This window comes from Octodon degus, unplaced genomic scaffold (assembly GCF_000260255.1).
Source record: "Octodon degus isolate 3935 unplaced genomic scaffold, OctDeg1.0 scaffold00047, whole genome shotgun sequence".
Classification (NCBI taxonomy): domain Eukaryota; kingdom Metazoa; phylum Chordata; class Mammalia; order Rodentia; family Octodontidae; genus Octodon; species Octodon degus.
The window spans coordinates 11842297-11858499 of NW_004524623.1; the positions used below are offsets into that span (position 1 = coordinate 11842297).

Here is a 16203-nt window from a genome sequence, read left to right on the forward strand (position 1 = left end):
AAGACAAATAATGAAAATCTTTTTTTTTTCCAGTAAGTTGTAGAAATTTATTTTAAATAACCTACAATTGACTCTAAGGGAATTAATGATAGAAATAGAAGATACTTTGGGAAAGATGCGGGAAGTGGACTGTTCACACACTAAACTAACAACGTCTCTAAAACTGATGATTATAGCACAAAATGTTTTCACGTTAAAATTCTGCTTTTTATGATTTTTCTCAATTTTTCCCAATTACAAAAGAAAAAAATTCAAAGCAAATCATACAGCTATAATTTTGACATCTGAAATATTTTTAAGTAAGTTGCCCATTGGACAACTGGCTCCGCTCTCCCTTATAATATCTCCAGGTTTATCTTTTTGCAAAGATGTTGGTTAAGACTTGCTACCTCTCTCCCTCAGGCATGAGGGCAAGTGACGCTCTCAGTTTATCCATCTTCCCCAAACCACAGTGTTCTTTTCACAAAATGCTGCCCCTTCAGACTGGCTAACACTCGTGGGCTTCATCATGTCTATGGCCCAGGCAAACTTCTCCCGCTGAGTTTTGTTGAAATTTTTTTCAATCAGGACACCCCCCCCTTACTTCTTGCACCAAGCCACTGTGATCCTAAGGTCCAGATAACTGTGTCTGGAGATTCCCAAAGCAACTTGCTTATTCTCCTCACAGTTTAATCTGAACTTCATCTTCACCAGCTGCTCCTTCAGGTTCTGCACAGCTTTCTTCTTGGACTTTGCATCCTTCATGACTTTGGCATCAGCTTTAGCACTTTTCAGATCCCTTCTAGCATCTGCTAGCTGATCCTTCTTGGCATCAATCTTAGACTGTAAGTTCATCATAGACTTCGCAAAAGAGGGCGGTGCCCTCTTATGGTTACAAAGAATTGCAACAGCTCGATTGGCGTGGTTTAAGAGAGAATCTTTGCTGGATGATCTCATCCGGGGCTGTGAGTTCTTTTACCTGCTGCTGTAGCATGATGGAGACATTGTATGTATGAAAAACCTTGGCGGCAAAGCCCTCCATGAGATCCTGAAGGTGCTTATTTAGAATACCAGTATTAAGTCTACCAAACAGATCATCCTCGGACTGTTTGTTCTCCATAAATAACTGCAAATCTTAAAAACTTGTATTTCAACTGGGACCTTGTTACAGTATTTAATGGAGTCCTTCCCAAGGAAATCAAACTCAACCACATATTCCTGACCATCCAATTCTGGGTGCAGGTATATGCTCCACACTAAGTGAACAGCAACCTAAGGTGTCTGCTGTTTCTCCTTCTTCCTTCTCATCTCCTGCTCTTGGAGCAAGTTTGTCAATGAAATACACTGCTTCAGCTCTCTGCTGGACTTCCAGTCTTCTCAATCCTGGTTTTGGATCTTGTCCACCCACATCTTCAACTGCCCAGCAGCTTCATATTTCTGCCAGTCTTTTTCACCCTTGATTCATGAACTAGGATTCAACATGATGTACTTAATGGAACCTTGGATATTCTCTGTCCAGGAGACCAGCCAAGTTACTCTGTTGTCATGCCTCATCTTTTTCCACTTATGTCCTGGAGGCAGGGAAGGAACCTTGGCATCTTTGCTGCAGTTTATGATAATATCCGGCAGGATTCTCCCCTTCAGCAACGCCCATCTTGGGGTGGTTGCCCCAGCCACAGAATAGGCCTAGGGGCTCTATCTTGAAGTAAGCAATTTTCTCTCTGTGGTTATCCACAATACAGAAGCCATACTCAGTAATTTTTCATTTTCCTTTTTAATTTTTATTTTTATTTCTTTGCTCATCTGTTTTTGAGCTTTGGACTGGGCTTTGAAATGCTGGCTCATGAGTAAAATCACATTTGCTTAGGTTGGCAATAGTGTTCTTTTCTTCATTAGTCATTTCCTTTCTCCAATCTTTCTTTTATTATTAATTTTATTGAGAAAGAAGCAGCAATGAGACAGTTTCAAAACAGGTTAGTAGGACAGTTACAATGATTAATACATTGCATATTGTTGTCTTCATAGTAGTTATTCATAGTACAAGATGTAGACATGATATTTTGTCTAAACACTATTATTTCAAACTTTCTTCTCATTGATCCTTTCTCCAATCTTTAAAGAAATCATTCCTAAATATTTCCTTAGCAGTATATTCATGATAGAGCATTTTTACAAAGAATGTAGCTATATCTTCTGCCTTGCAGCACAGCTTCAAGACTTTACCATCATAGTAAAACTTGACACTTTCTGGAAGAGGCTCATGTGGTGGAGCAAATACAGGGCCTTTATTTGGTAGGGAATTTCCAGTTGATGCCTTCAAGACAGCATTCTTCTTTCCACCATTTCCACTTCTGTTCTTTGTCTTTCTTCGGCTTCTTTTTCTTGTTATCTGACTCAGGAATTTTTTTCTCTTATTCTTCTGTTTTTTCAATTTACCATCCTTCTCTTCCTTTTCATTTCTTCTCCTTCTTACTATCTTCTGCTTTAATTTTCTTAGGTTTGTAATCCACATCATCCTCATCTCACACCTCTTCAATGGCTTTAGATCTTCTTTAGGAAGAAGAGCAAAACAGCCATCATCTTCAGGTTCATCTTTAATTTGTCATGGGCTAGAGAAGCCATTTTCCTTCTCCTTCTTTATTTTTGCATCCCCAGAGGTTCTAACCTTTTCCTCCTTTCATTTTTCCTTGTAATAATGAAAATCTTGATGGATTTTTTTTTGGGGGGGGGCTGACTCAGGCTGCCTTACATGCGGGTCTGATAAGGCCCGAGGAGCTGGGGATCGAACCACAGAATTCTGAGCTTGAGTGCTTTGCTTAAGCAGTCCCTTAAACAGCTGAGCTAATGGGTAGGCCCCCAAAAATCTTGAAATCAGGAAGAAATTGAGAAGAAAATCTCTCAAGATTATAGCATATAAAAAGTCAAATTTTCTTCTGACTTATTTGAGATAAGCCATAAAAATTAAAAGTAAATAATGAAACTTCATTGAATCAAAGTGTATGGTAAACCAAATAGATAAAAGGAGAGAAGGTATTTTGAGCAACATCTACATTATGGGGAGGCAAAGGCATTGGCAGATGTGTGTCCCCATATAAAAATGAATAAACACAAAATCATCATATAAATTATTACAAAATCTCCACAGAAAATAACAACAATGAAAATAAATGAAATCCACTTTGCAAACTCCAAATAAAATGACAATTGATCTGATAATTGTAGTTTGCACAGGACTTGAAGACTTTTGTTTCTGTTCTTAAAAGACAAGTGTCAAATAAACAGTGGAACGCTTAATGAAAAACATTTTTAACATACATCAAAGACATACATTAATGTAAGTATTTTCAATTAAAGAGTAGGCAAAAGTTTCTAATACTTGAAAGTTTTTTTAATTCAGTGCAAGATAAAAGACTATAAGAAATAAAGCAGAATAGGTGAATTATAAAATTTTTACACATGAAATATTTTCATGCTCATCTGTAGTAAGGTAAGTACAAAGTCAAAGTTTATGAATATGGCAATATTTGAAGTACTGGAATATTAACAAGCTAAGTGTGTGACACTATTATACATGATCAAGTCTTGGGGAAATAGGATCCATATGTTTTAATGATGAGAGTATAATATGCTAGGGTTGCTATGCAGAGGAATTTGGGGCTACCTAAAAATACATATGCATATCATTTTATCTTGTAATTCTGCTTCCAGGAAATTTTACTTGAAACGTATTTTTAAAATATGGAATGACATGTGTATCTAGTATTTCATTATAGCATTTTTCTTTTCCAATATTTTCTTCTTGTTGTTTGAGGTTTCTTCACATGTAATTCAAGTAGTGTAAAATGTCACTATTGTAAATTTAAATATAATTTAGATTTTGTGTATTTATAGTTGTGCACACATCAGAAAACCCCAATTTCTGAAGATTCTTACCCCCTTCCTCAATAAAAACTTTTGCATTTATTTGTAGCTAATCCCCACTCCCGAGGCCTGGACGTGGTGACACACACATACAATCCCAGCACTCAGGAGTAGAGACAGAAGGATCACTGTGATTCTGAGACCAGCCTGGGGCCACAACAGTGAGCACATAGCTGACCTAAACTTCATAGCTAGACCCTGTCTCAAAAAAAAAAAAAAAGAAAGAAAGAAAAGAAAAGAAAAGTAAAAGTAAAGAAATCCCCACTTCCACAAGTTTCATGAAGAGATGATTGTGTGTTCTGGAAATTTCAGGTAAGTGGTAATCATAAAATATTAAATGTTTGACATGTGATTACTTTAAGAAAATATACTATTTTTCAGATTTTCATGCTCTAACATGAATAATTCTTTTCATTGTTGAATATTTCATTGTGTACACAACTTTTTTGCCCATTTTCTAATAGATGGACAATTTGATTGTAGTTTTTATCTGTTTATTTCTACAAATACTCGCTTTCATGTTTCTATGCTATATCCTCTAATTTCATTTTGAATAGATTTACAGAAATTCAATTAGTAAGCTGCATGGGATTTTTATTTAACACTTAAAATTAAGTTGACAAAATGTTTTATAAAATTAGGCATCCCCAAGTAATTTATGAGAAATATTTTTTTCACATTATCAGAAACCTTTGAGATACTACTACACTAGATGCAACAAGAGTCTTAAGATTGTAAGACTGTTCCCAAAGGAGGAGAATAAAGGCTGAATATTTCCAAACTCCATGAAACATCAAGAAAATTCAGAAACCTAAGACTGTTCAAAGAGGCTGTATAAATTTTTAAAACCAAAAATACAGAAAAACATTGGGCCAGTGAGATAGTATAAGCGCTGGCCTGGCAAGCATAAGGTCCTGAGTTCAATCCCCGGCAAAAAGAAAGAAAAGAAAAAGACATGAAACCATCAAAAAAAAAAAAAAAAAAAAAAAAAAAAAAAAAAAGGTTGACCCAGTAAAAGAATTTTCAGAAATGGAAAGGTCAGAAGGTCTCACTTATTTCTTATGCACAATTTAAAGAACTGATTACAGGTTGTTACCTATTAATTTTCCATTGGCATCAGCGCACAAGATCAAAAATACCATCACCAAAACTTGCAAATGGACTCAAAGGAAACCAACCATAAATCTCAACAGTTGAACACGTTTACATGAGGAAATAAAGATGTGAGGGCGATCTGGTTGCGACATCTGTCATCACTGATCACCAGGGTTGATTCGGCTGATCTGGATGGCTAGGCGGTATCCCCTCCTCCCTCAACGCTCCACGTGCGTCTCTCCTGAAGTTGCATCGGTCGAACAGGTCGGCCACCCCCGATAGAGGAGGACCGTTGCTTGGTCAAGGGCCTATGAACAGCTGCGCTCCCTGCTAGAACCTCCAAACAAGCTCTCTAAAGGAAAAGGAAAATAGAAATGAGGCATCACTATTGTCGAGAGGAATTTGTTGGGGTTTTTCTCTTTCTTTTATTTATTTGGTACAAGGTCTCACTATGCAGCTCGGACAGCACTGGAATTATAGGTGTGTGCCACCATACCCAGTTTGGGGACCACCACGGTGTACCTGGGGTTCAGGGGACAGCACATCATGTGGGACCAGGGATCAAACGTGGGTCCTTGTTCTTGCCAGGCAGGCACTTAGACCACTATCTCACCAGCCTGTTGAGAAGATTTTGAATATAAAAATTCCTTCATTAGATTTGTGCTGCACATTGGTATGACTTAAATACTCAATTTCACTTTAGTAATTTTATTCACACTAGAACAACACAACATATTTGCATGTAGAAGAGTTCCTTCGATGAAAAAAAATGTATATAAATCAAAAGTAGAATTTAATCCTTACTAATTGTCCAAAAGATAATGAGTTCTCAAACTAATAATGTATGCATTAAGTGAAATATACAAGTGTGGTAGAGTATAAAATGGCATTGCTAATTATGAAATGAAATAATCATAATGTAGTATCAGTCAGTTGGAACAAAAATCCTAGACTATATCAGCTAATAAAAGAACAGAAGAGTAGGGGAAAAAAAGGAGAACAATAACCGTAGTGATGTCACATTTGACTCCTGGTCAGGGAACCAAAATGTCACATGTCAGGGATGAACACCCTGCTCTGCTGTCTGGAAGCCAGCCAGAGATCACCAACTCAGCCTCAGTACAAAATTAGAGACCAAGTTCAGCTAAAGGAAGATACTTTGTTTGCAGAGGAAAAGGAAGGGAGAGAGAAGTAGCACCCTGGTAAGACAGAATCAGGATCTGGAAAGAGGAAGGATCCATGCACTTTTTCTTCCCAGCTGCTTTTACAGGGGGGTGAGCGCCTCCCTCACCATCTGAACTTGCCACAACCAAACTGGTTTCTGGGCAACTGCCAAATGTCATTTCTTCTAGTGATCTCCATGCAAATCCTTTCTCTGTTTAATTGCTGTAGTGGATGAACTAGCAGTTACCTGGGAATACCCAGCTGAACTCAGTATGGCTCTAGGTACGGCAGGCTCATTCCACCTAAGCCTTGTTGCCAACAGCATACAAGGAAAACCAGAGGGCAAGACAATGTGCTGCTACTGGAGAAGTTTGCTGGGCTGTTTTCCTGATAGGAACTCAGTTGTTCTCATTATTGAAAGAGCTCGGGTCCTCGATATCACTAAGGATGGCGGCCTTTCTCTTTTGGTAAGCTCCAGTCCTTACCTTGAGCACTGCTTCCTGGCTCCATGCAGATCCCTCAGCCCACTGCCACAGATCCTTCATCTCGCTGATGTAGACTTTCCATCACTGACCACTGGGCCTTCCCAGTACAGATCCTCAATACGGATCCATAAGACACTGTCGTGGGCTTTAGGTAGCCAGTGGGACTTATGGGAGACACTGCCTTGGGCTCTAGGTCTTCAGCTGGACTCATGCAGGACCCTGGCCCTCAGCTGGACTCTAGGTCTCTAAAGTGTTGCAGGTCTCTTGCTCTCCTCTGCATTTGACCTTTTGGATGAATATTATAAAATAATCCTCAAAATGTTATGCCTTGTATTAAATAATATTATATTCCCATGCAAACTCTGACTGCACTTCTCTTAACCTACTTTTTAAGGCTTCATCTTTGGAGAAAGCAGCTACTTGGCAAGGAGGCATCTTATTCATGCTTAGCATTAGTAAGAGCAGGGATAAATCTACTGCACTCTATGATGAGCCTAGAGTGAATAATACTGTGAATCTAGACTGAGTATCTATCTATTGGTGCATAGGGTTGGGTACATGCTGCATAAGGCTTTTCAGCACCCCACTTCGTTTTATATATTTTGGTGGATGTGGGGGTGCCCTGTTACTTGTGCACTTGGCTTTTTCTCTGTGGCCTACCTGTCAGCTCTTTTTCTGGTCTCTTGTATGTCCCATGCATGGCCCTTTGGTGTCTTTATCTGGTTTTTCTTTCTCTGCCCTAGTCCTTGACCTATTTCCCAAGGGACTCTAATAAATTTGTTTTTAACTCTTCTAGTCAGGACTAGCTAGAAGACCTACTTTCTTTTTCTTGTTTAGCTACAGGCCCCCTACCCTATAATTAAATCTTCATATATTGCAGAATGGCATTTCCTACAATATTATAAAGAATATAAACAGTAGAGATTAAAATTTTAGGTAAAATTGTAAACATCCTAGTTAGGAAGGCTACAAACCAAGTGTTTGTTCTCTTCTAAAACTTTTTAATCATAGCTTCTAATCTGAAGGTTTCAGGAAGTAGAGTTTGGGGCTGGTGATTATGTCACAGGGACCACACTGTCATAAATACGGATCTATGGCTTTGAAAAAGAACCTAGAGAGTTGCTTCACTGCTTTCACTATGTGAGGATGAAGGAAGTGACCTTCACAAGAAATTTAATCTGATGATGCTCCTACTATGTTTCTCAGCCTCCACAAGTATAAGAACTAAAATTTGTAGTTTACAGGCTGCCCAGACTATAGTGCTTTTATACTTCTCCAAACAAAACTAGATGAAAAATGATATTTTCAAATTTTATAGGTGTCAGAGATAGTCCTGGTGAAAGTGGAAGGTAAAGATATGTCCAAAGATTATATAGGGAGATGTAAATGAACTAATTAATAAAAAATGGAAATCATTTTATACAATAAAATACTACCTAAAATACAATGGACTGTCAGACCTATTTGTTATGAAATAAAAAAGTAATTAATTGGACAAAAATGAATAATTTGCTTTGGTTAGGACACAAAACTCCAATTACATATTCTAAATAAAAGCGTCATTTGCAAATAGTAAGACAATAATTTTACAATAAGAAGGCTTAAAGAAATATCTGTTAAATTGCACAGTGTCTAAAAGTGGTATGTGAATTACAGTGTAAATTAATTAAGAAATTTTACAATGTCAGGTGTAGTAAGAAAGCAACAGATACACATTTCCACACAGAGTTGCCAAGCTATGCCTAAGAATGTACAGTGTGGTGCCAAGCTCTCACCTAACAGGCGGTCTCTGCTCTCAGCACCAGTGTAGGGGGTCTAGGCAGGGAGCTCACTCAAATGACTAGCTACATGCTGGCTGGACTGAGTGAACCACATTGAGCAGCACTGGGAGGAAAAACTATTTAAGTAGCATTCTGGTGAGCTTGTAGCCTCTGAAAAGTCACATCTTTCTGTCAAAGAAAGGGAAATTACTGGTCTGGTGAGAGTCAGAGTACAACAACCTCCTCCATAATAGATTCCTATTAAGTAATGTGGATTATATAACTAAAAACAAAACACCTAGTTAAAAATTAATGTATAGCTATGTACTATTTAATGGAAAAAATAAAGTACTTTAAACTGGGTGATTGAATAGCACTAGCACACATTAATAAAAAATTTAAAATAAAACAGAATACAGGAAAATGTACTTGTAAATGTACAAGGTGGAAAAACTGGACAAATATATATGACTCTGTGGAAGAATGCTTTATAATTTTGAAAACAGATTTTAGGAAATAAGAGAAATGAGGAATATATTTTATAAATGAAGACACATTATTTTTCAAATAAATAAAACATTTTCAAAATAAATGTGTTAGTTTCCCAGTTTTGCCAGAGTGCACAAAGAACTGCGTGGCTTAGAAATACGTACATATTGTCTCATAACCATGACAGGGAGGATGCAAAACCAGGTTGTTCCTAAGCCTTGCTTCCTCTGACACCTGTACCAGAGGACCACACCATGTTTCTTCTAGACCCTGCTAATGTACTTGATCCTTGGCACTGCATGGCGCTCAATCCTTGGCACTGTGTGGCCGTCAGCTGCACTAGCCCAATCTCTCCTATCACGTGGCAGTGTCCCCATCTACTTCACATAAACTTCTGAAAGGGACATGACTCGAATTGCTTCGTGGACTCATTCCACTTGAATGTGACTCAGGTATAAAGATCCTATTTCTAATACAGAACACATCATAGAATACTAAACGCTAGAGGTACAACACATTTTTTCTTGAAGAGACTATTCCGCCCATCAGAGTCTATTATTCAAAATCACAAAAAAAAGTTATGCCTAAAAATTCTTTTCATTCCTACTACATGTTCTCCATCCCCCCCAGTTCTTTATTGGCATTCATTTCTTATTTTTACATCTAATATCTTTTTAAACAAAAGCTAGAAGTGTTCTCTTGTATTTGTGTAATTCTGTCTTTCTTCTTCCTTTTTCTTTCCTTTATTCCTTTTTATTTTCCTTAGTGTGAAAAGCACAATAAACCCTGGTCAGCAATGTGCAAACTAATATTTGCAACTTTATATTTAACAGAATAGCACTTTAAGTCAGAACACAGAGCTTCACACACACACACACACACACACACACACACACACACACATATTAAACCGGAAAATGAATTTAATTTGCAGGAAAAAGGAGCAGACCAAGAAACCTGTTGGGCCTGAATACGTATCCCTGCCAGGACTAGGGACACAGCCTGGCAGTCTAAGCACTTGCCTGCAAGCTCATGAAGCCAGGTTTACTCCCTGGTACCACATGCTGTGTTGGCCCCAGAACCCCGGGCATACTATGCAAGCTTTTAAACTGCGTGTGACTGTGCACATCTGTAATCCCAGTGCTGGGGACACAGGAAGATCACCATGAGTCTAAACTGCCTAACGGAACCCTATATCCAAAAAATAAATAAAAGAATTTTTAAAATATTATAATTATCTCTGCTACAGAATCATTGAAATTTTTATTATTTTTCTGCTTTTCAAAATGTTATTTCATCTTTTACTTTCTTTTTAAAAATTTTACTTTAAAGAGGAAAGAAACAAAAGCAAATAACAAGAACAAAGACAAAGACAAAATCAAAGCACCATAAGACCATAAAAGTGGTGTAGAATTTCAAAATAAGAACAGGAAATTAATGATGGCTGTTATATTACACAGTGTCATCACCAAATTTGTTGCTCAGACTACCAGATATAGGCATATAACATCGATCAAATAGTTACAACATTAACTAACTCTTCCTTTTCATAAACCTTAATTTTTTAATTTATTTTAAAAGTGCAAAAATAATAGATAAAACATTAGAAATTATACACCTTTTATTAAAAACAAACAAGACGCAACGTATTCCAACAGTGGTTGTTCTGTTACACACTGCTGTCTTCAATGTAGTTGCTCAGGTTACAGATACTAGTATACAAAATTGGTCAAAGTAATTTTTTTTTTCTGTATTTTAGGGAAGGGTCTATAGGGTATTCAGGGTCTCACTACTAGATTGGACTCCTAGTGACCCGCCTGTTTACCGCCTCCCAAAAGCTGGGATTATAGGTACGCGCCACCACATCCAGTCTCAATTGCCATCTCAGCGTGACCTGGGGGTGCGGCCAGCACAGCAGGCCCGGGGAGCAAACCCCAGACTCTGTGCCTGCTTGCAGGTGCTTTAATCCATTCAGCTATTTGGCTAGCTCGCCATAGTAATAATTTTAAGCATTACCTGCTACCCTCAAAAAACTGATAGAAATTAGTAGAATCATCTTATATATACACTGTGCATAAAGTTACACGATTTTCCTTCTTCTCCTATCTTTTCTCTTTTCCCTCATCTTGTTTGTTCCTTATGTTCAGTTTTTCACTTTTACTACATCTATTGTACCTTTCAGATACTGTCTCCTTAGTGTAAGACTCTGAAAGAATATAATTTTTATAAAAGTAAAATCTTACTTATAAACAATGATCCCAAATTTACACAATGCATTACCTAATATTATCCAGTTTACTCTCAACAGTCTGTATTCAACCTGTGAGGGCCGACCAGAGAGCTCAGCAGACTAAAGTGCCTGCGTAGGCAGATGCAGGGGCCGGCGTTCGATGCCCAGTGTGCTGTGCCGGCCCGCCCCCAGGGTGTGCTGAGACTGCGACTGAGCGCCTGGGAGGCTGAAAAAACAAGAGGATCACTACAAGTCTGACCTGCGTAGTAAGACCCTGTACTAAATACATTTTTTAAAAAAACTTAAAAAATGTTTGATCTGTGAGCAGACATTATTGTAATCACCCAGAAATGGTTAACAATAGAGACCTGTACTTACAAATCACACAATATTGAAGAGAGGCAATACAGTATTTCTTCTGACCACACAAGATCTAGCCACAGTCCATCCTGATTCCCAGTTTCTCCTTCAGTAACAACATACATTGCAGCACCTATTTCTTGTCCTCAGCTTTTTTTTTTTTTTTTTTTTGGTATTTATTTATTTTTGGTATTTTTTAGGGAAGGATGTACAGGGTGTTCAGGGTCTCACTACCAGATCAGACTCGTAGTGATTCTCCTGTTTACAGCCTCCCAAGTGCTGGGATTATAAACGCGTACCACCCCTCTCAGCGCGCCACCGCGGTGGGGCCCACACAGCAGGCCCGGAGATCGAATCCCGGCCCTTGCACCTGCTTGTGGGCACTTTAATAAAGTCTATAGGGTCTCACTACACCGATCGGAATTACAGTGATTCTCCTGTTTTCAGCCTCTCATGCGCTGGGATTATAGGCGCGCACCACCATGCCCAGTCTCAACTGCCACCTCAGCATGCCCCGCATGCCAGATATCAAACCCCGAGTCCCTGGGCTCTGCCTAAGCAGCGCTTTAATCTGCTGAGCTAACTGGCCAGGCCTAAGGAACCTATTTCAGGAGGCTATTTGAAGATCAAAGAAACAGTGAAAAAACCCACGCAGCTGACACTTATCCCACAAGTGTTCAGTAAGTATAAGCTACTGCTATTAACAGCAATTTCATAGAGGATTTAGATACTGCAGTTATTATTATGTAAAATGAAGCAAAAATGGCCCAATCAATTTTGAAATGGCATTTATTAAAATCAAGTATTTACCAAAATGTTTTTTTAAATAACTGAATCCATGTAAATAAATTAAAAAAAAAAATTGTAGAACATATATGAGTAAATAACTTAGCACTTTCCTAACAGAAAAACTTTAGACTTTTAATAGAAAATTACAGTTGTTTCCTGTACAGGTAGATTCAGTCTTGTAAGGATTGAGCAATAAAATTAAACAATAAAATCCAACCAACCAAAAGGAAAGAAAGGACTTTGTTTTCCTTACAAAAATGTACTTTTAAATTCTGTCAGAAGAATAAATGAGCAACAATGTAATACTTTTCCAAAAGTTGTCTACTTCTGCAAATAACACTACTATAAAAGGTGTGGCTCAAAATATAAATATATAAGAGGATTATACAATCAAAGTCTTTAAAAGTTCTGGGATTGTTTTGTTCTAATAGAGCGTTTTAAAGGCTCAAATTTATATATGAAGAAATTATGAATGTTAGCTAATTCAAATGATGCAATTCTCAAATTTTGTTATATCTTGATGCAATAAGAAAGTTTTTTAAAATGTTGAATTATAAGGAACATCTCAGCTATTGTATAATTTTGGAGGACATACAATGTAGACAAGCAGGCTCATGTGATTTTGAGATTGGACCAAAAATCTTAACAATATGTTTAAGAATGTAAATGGTTTTCATACAAGATAAATTTTAACACTCTGATCTTCCTGAGTGCAACTCTTATAGGAAAACTACTTAAGCCCTTCAATGAAAGAACAGAATAGAGAAATCAAAAATCATCAAAGGTTTAAAATATCTTATAAACAATAGAAATATATTTAAACCACTTATTAAGGCTATGGACTAGCCATTTTAAAAATGAAAGCTGGACTCACAATTTATTCCTTAGTTCAAAATAAAGTTTGCAGTTATAAGAAATGAAAATGCTGTCAAAACATCAGAAAAAGTTGTTAGTGAACATATTTTTATCAACAGATTGTGAAAACTAAAATGGAACCTGAAACAATCTAGTAGAATGCTGGTTTATTTGCTAATCTAAAAGTGAAAGACTCCATTTTATGTCTAAGGCATTTGATATTCAGACAGAGAGACGGTAAGCTCAACTGCCTATAAGAAATTACTATCATTAAGCTTCTCTTCTGGAGAGTTAACAACTTTTAAGTTTGCAGACCAAAAATTACAGAAAAAGAAGGTCTACAAGGTAAGCCAACACTGTGGCCCTAGCCTTTCAAGGTCAGTGAGGACTCAGGACATAAGAGAACCTGTACTGTAACATCCTGTAATTCAGTGGTGTCCCAAATTTTCTGTTCAAGGAGATTATGGGGCCACAGAGGAAAGTGATCAATGATGTAGAATGTGCCTAAGGAGAGTCACATGGCGAGAAAACATCCTCTCAGGCTTTCACAGAGAGCAAATTGGTCAAGCAATGGCCGTGACTTATTCACATGGCTAACACTGACAAAGGATCTACAAACTGCGGTACAGGGTTTTAGGGTAAATCCTGAGGGGATGTGACTAACTTTGTCAGATACAAAAGTTACATTTCTTCTAATATAGGTCTTGCTTTATCTTGATCTTAACCATCCAGCAGAAAAGTCTAACCAAGAAGTATGAAAAGTAAAGCCATCTTAATACGCTGAACTGTAAAAGGCTGAAGTCAACAACCTCTGACATTGCCAGTCTTATGAATAACCTACTACTACTATGGACTACTGGACCATATTGGATTGCTTTGCTGAATTCACACACCTACCATATTTGAATGGCAATGGAATATCCATCTCTGACAAAACTAAACAAAAAAGGGAGATATAAATGGACCATTTTGTAGTGAAAAAAAATCTGTATATACAAAATAGTTAGGATATACAGCTACTTTCTCTTAGTTCAATGAGAAGAAACATTTGAACTAATAGTGTTTAGACAAGATATCATGTCTGCATCTTGTACTCTGAATAACTACTACAAAGACAATATTCATTGTATTAATTATTGTAACTGTCCTACTACCCTGTTTTTGAAACTGTCTCATTGCTATTTCTCAATAAAATTAATTTAAAAAATAAATAAAAGTGAAAGATTGATTGCTACAGTAAATGTAATAAATACAATGAAAAAAGGCCAGCTAAATAGCTCATTTGTGGATTAAAGCACCTGCAAACAGGTGCAGGAGCCAGGGGTTCAATCCCCAGGCCCCGCCCCCGGGGCACACTGAGACTGAAATTGAGAATGGGTGTAGTGGTGTGCACTTGTAATTTAGTACAGGGCGGATCACTATGAGTCCAATCTAGCCGTGAGACCCTGAACACCATGCAGACCCTTCCCTAAAATACAAAGTTAATTAATTAATTAATTACAACTAAAATACAAATACCAAAGTAGTAAAATGTCTGTACCAAACATTTGCATTTCAAAGAAAATATTTAAAATCCTATGCACTGTTTTCACAAATCACTTGTTAATGTCAGAATATAAAAATGAGAAAATAGGAACTTATAAAATTAAATTAGCCAACACTTTGCAAAAAATATTAGTTATTGCTAATATTCTAATAATAGAGAGTAAAATTTCTTAGAAGAGAAACTGGTACAATATTTTGGAAAATTATTTCAACATTTAAATTCTAATAAGCATTTTCTACCATCCCATCCCCTTGTCCAAGGAATATATTCCCTAAGACAATAATATACATCACTTAAGTATAGCTTATTATCACAAAATGTTAAAAAAAAATTCTCTGCTGTCTGAGCACAGAATGGAACAAACAAGCATCAGATACTATGTGGCTACTTTAAACGCCTTTGCAGGAATTCACAATTCTGTTTTAAAAGATAGCTTTAAATACTGTAATTAATGAAAAGTTTAATTTCAGTTTAACTCATCACATAAAACTGCAATAATAAATGGATAATATCTCCTCTGGCCAACTCTACCTTTAACAACAGTGATGGTAACTTGAAAAATTTCAGCGTGATAGATATTCACAGCGCGCCTATGAACACATGCATGCACTCTCATTATTTATTTAATACATAGTTGGATATGCTTTAATTTGTGCCAGGATTCTGATTTGCTAGTTCTTTACTGTTCTATTTTGTTTTGTTTTTAGACTGTATGTCAGCAGGGTTCTCCCTTCCTTTAAATTTCTCTATAAGCTTGCAGGAAACTCCTTATAGCTTGGAGACAGTCCAAATTTCTCTCTAATAAAAATAAAATCTTGCAGTGTAGTTTTCTCCAGCAGCTTTTCTATTGCTCCTTTTACAAGCTTCTTGTTTTTCTTTAACATCAAGCAGAATCCAATATGAAACACCCCTTCAGTTTCAACAAATTAACTTGCAACAAGATTTTTTTAGGATTTAGTAAGTTTATTCAGATTTTAAAGTGTATGCAAATAAGTCACTTTCCTCAAATTTGTGCCCTGAACTGCTCGTCTAAAAAATGAAAACCTTCCTCTCATCCAGAATCGTTTCTTCTCCCTCATTCTTGTCACTCAGGTATAAATTACCAACCCCCAAACAGACCTTTTCTGAACAGATTCCCTTTTATCAAAGGCAATTTCTCTGTAAATTAACCCACCAGATGTGAATAACTTTTTATCATGGATAGTAGGTGGCCAAAACTCTAGAAATTGTAATGCTGTGGTTTGCCCAAACCAGTGATAAGAGATAGTGTGAGATTACTGCTCCAACACTAGACACAACTCCTTTCTCTCTTGCCATGCTCTGGTTTGGAGAAAAAAATGAATGTACTCCAGTCCCTCCTGCAGTTAAAATCAACTATGTTACCCAATTTTTAGCTGTGAGAGAGAAATATAATTTTGTGCTTTTTTTTTGTTTTTTTTTATTTTTATTTATTTATTTGAGAGAGAGAGAGAGAGAGAGAGAGAGAGAGAGAGAGAGAGAGAGGCCAGCTCAGCCCACCAGGGGGCGGGC

At 37.0% G+C, this 16203-nt stretch overlaps 1 pseudogene; it reads right to left on the minus strand.

Annotated features, from left to right (window-relative positions):
• Positions 1-423: 423 nt before the first annotated feature.
• Positions 424-16203, minus strand: part of LOC101577432 — a 20632-nt pseudogene continuing 4852 nt past the window's right edge.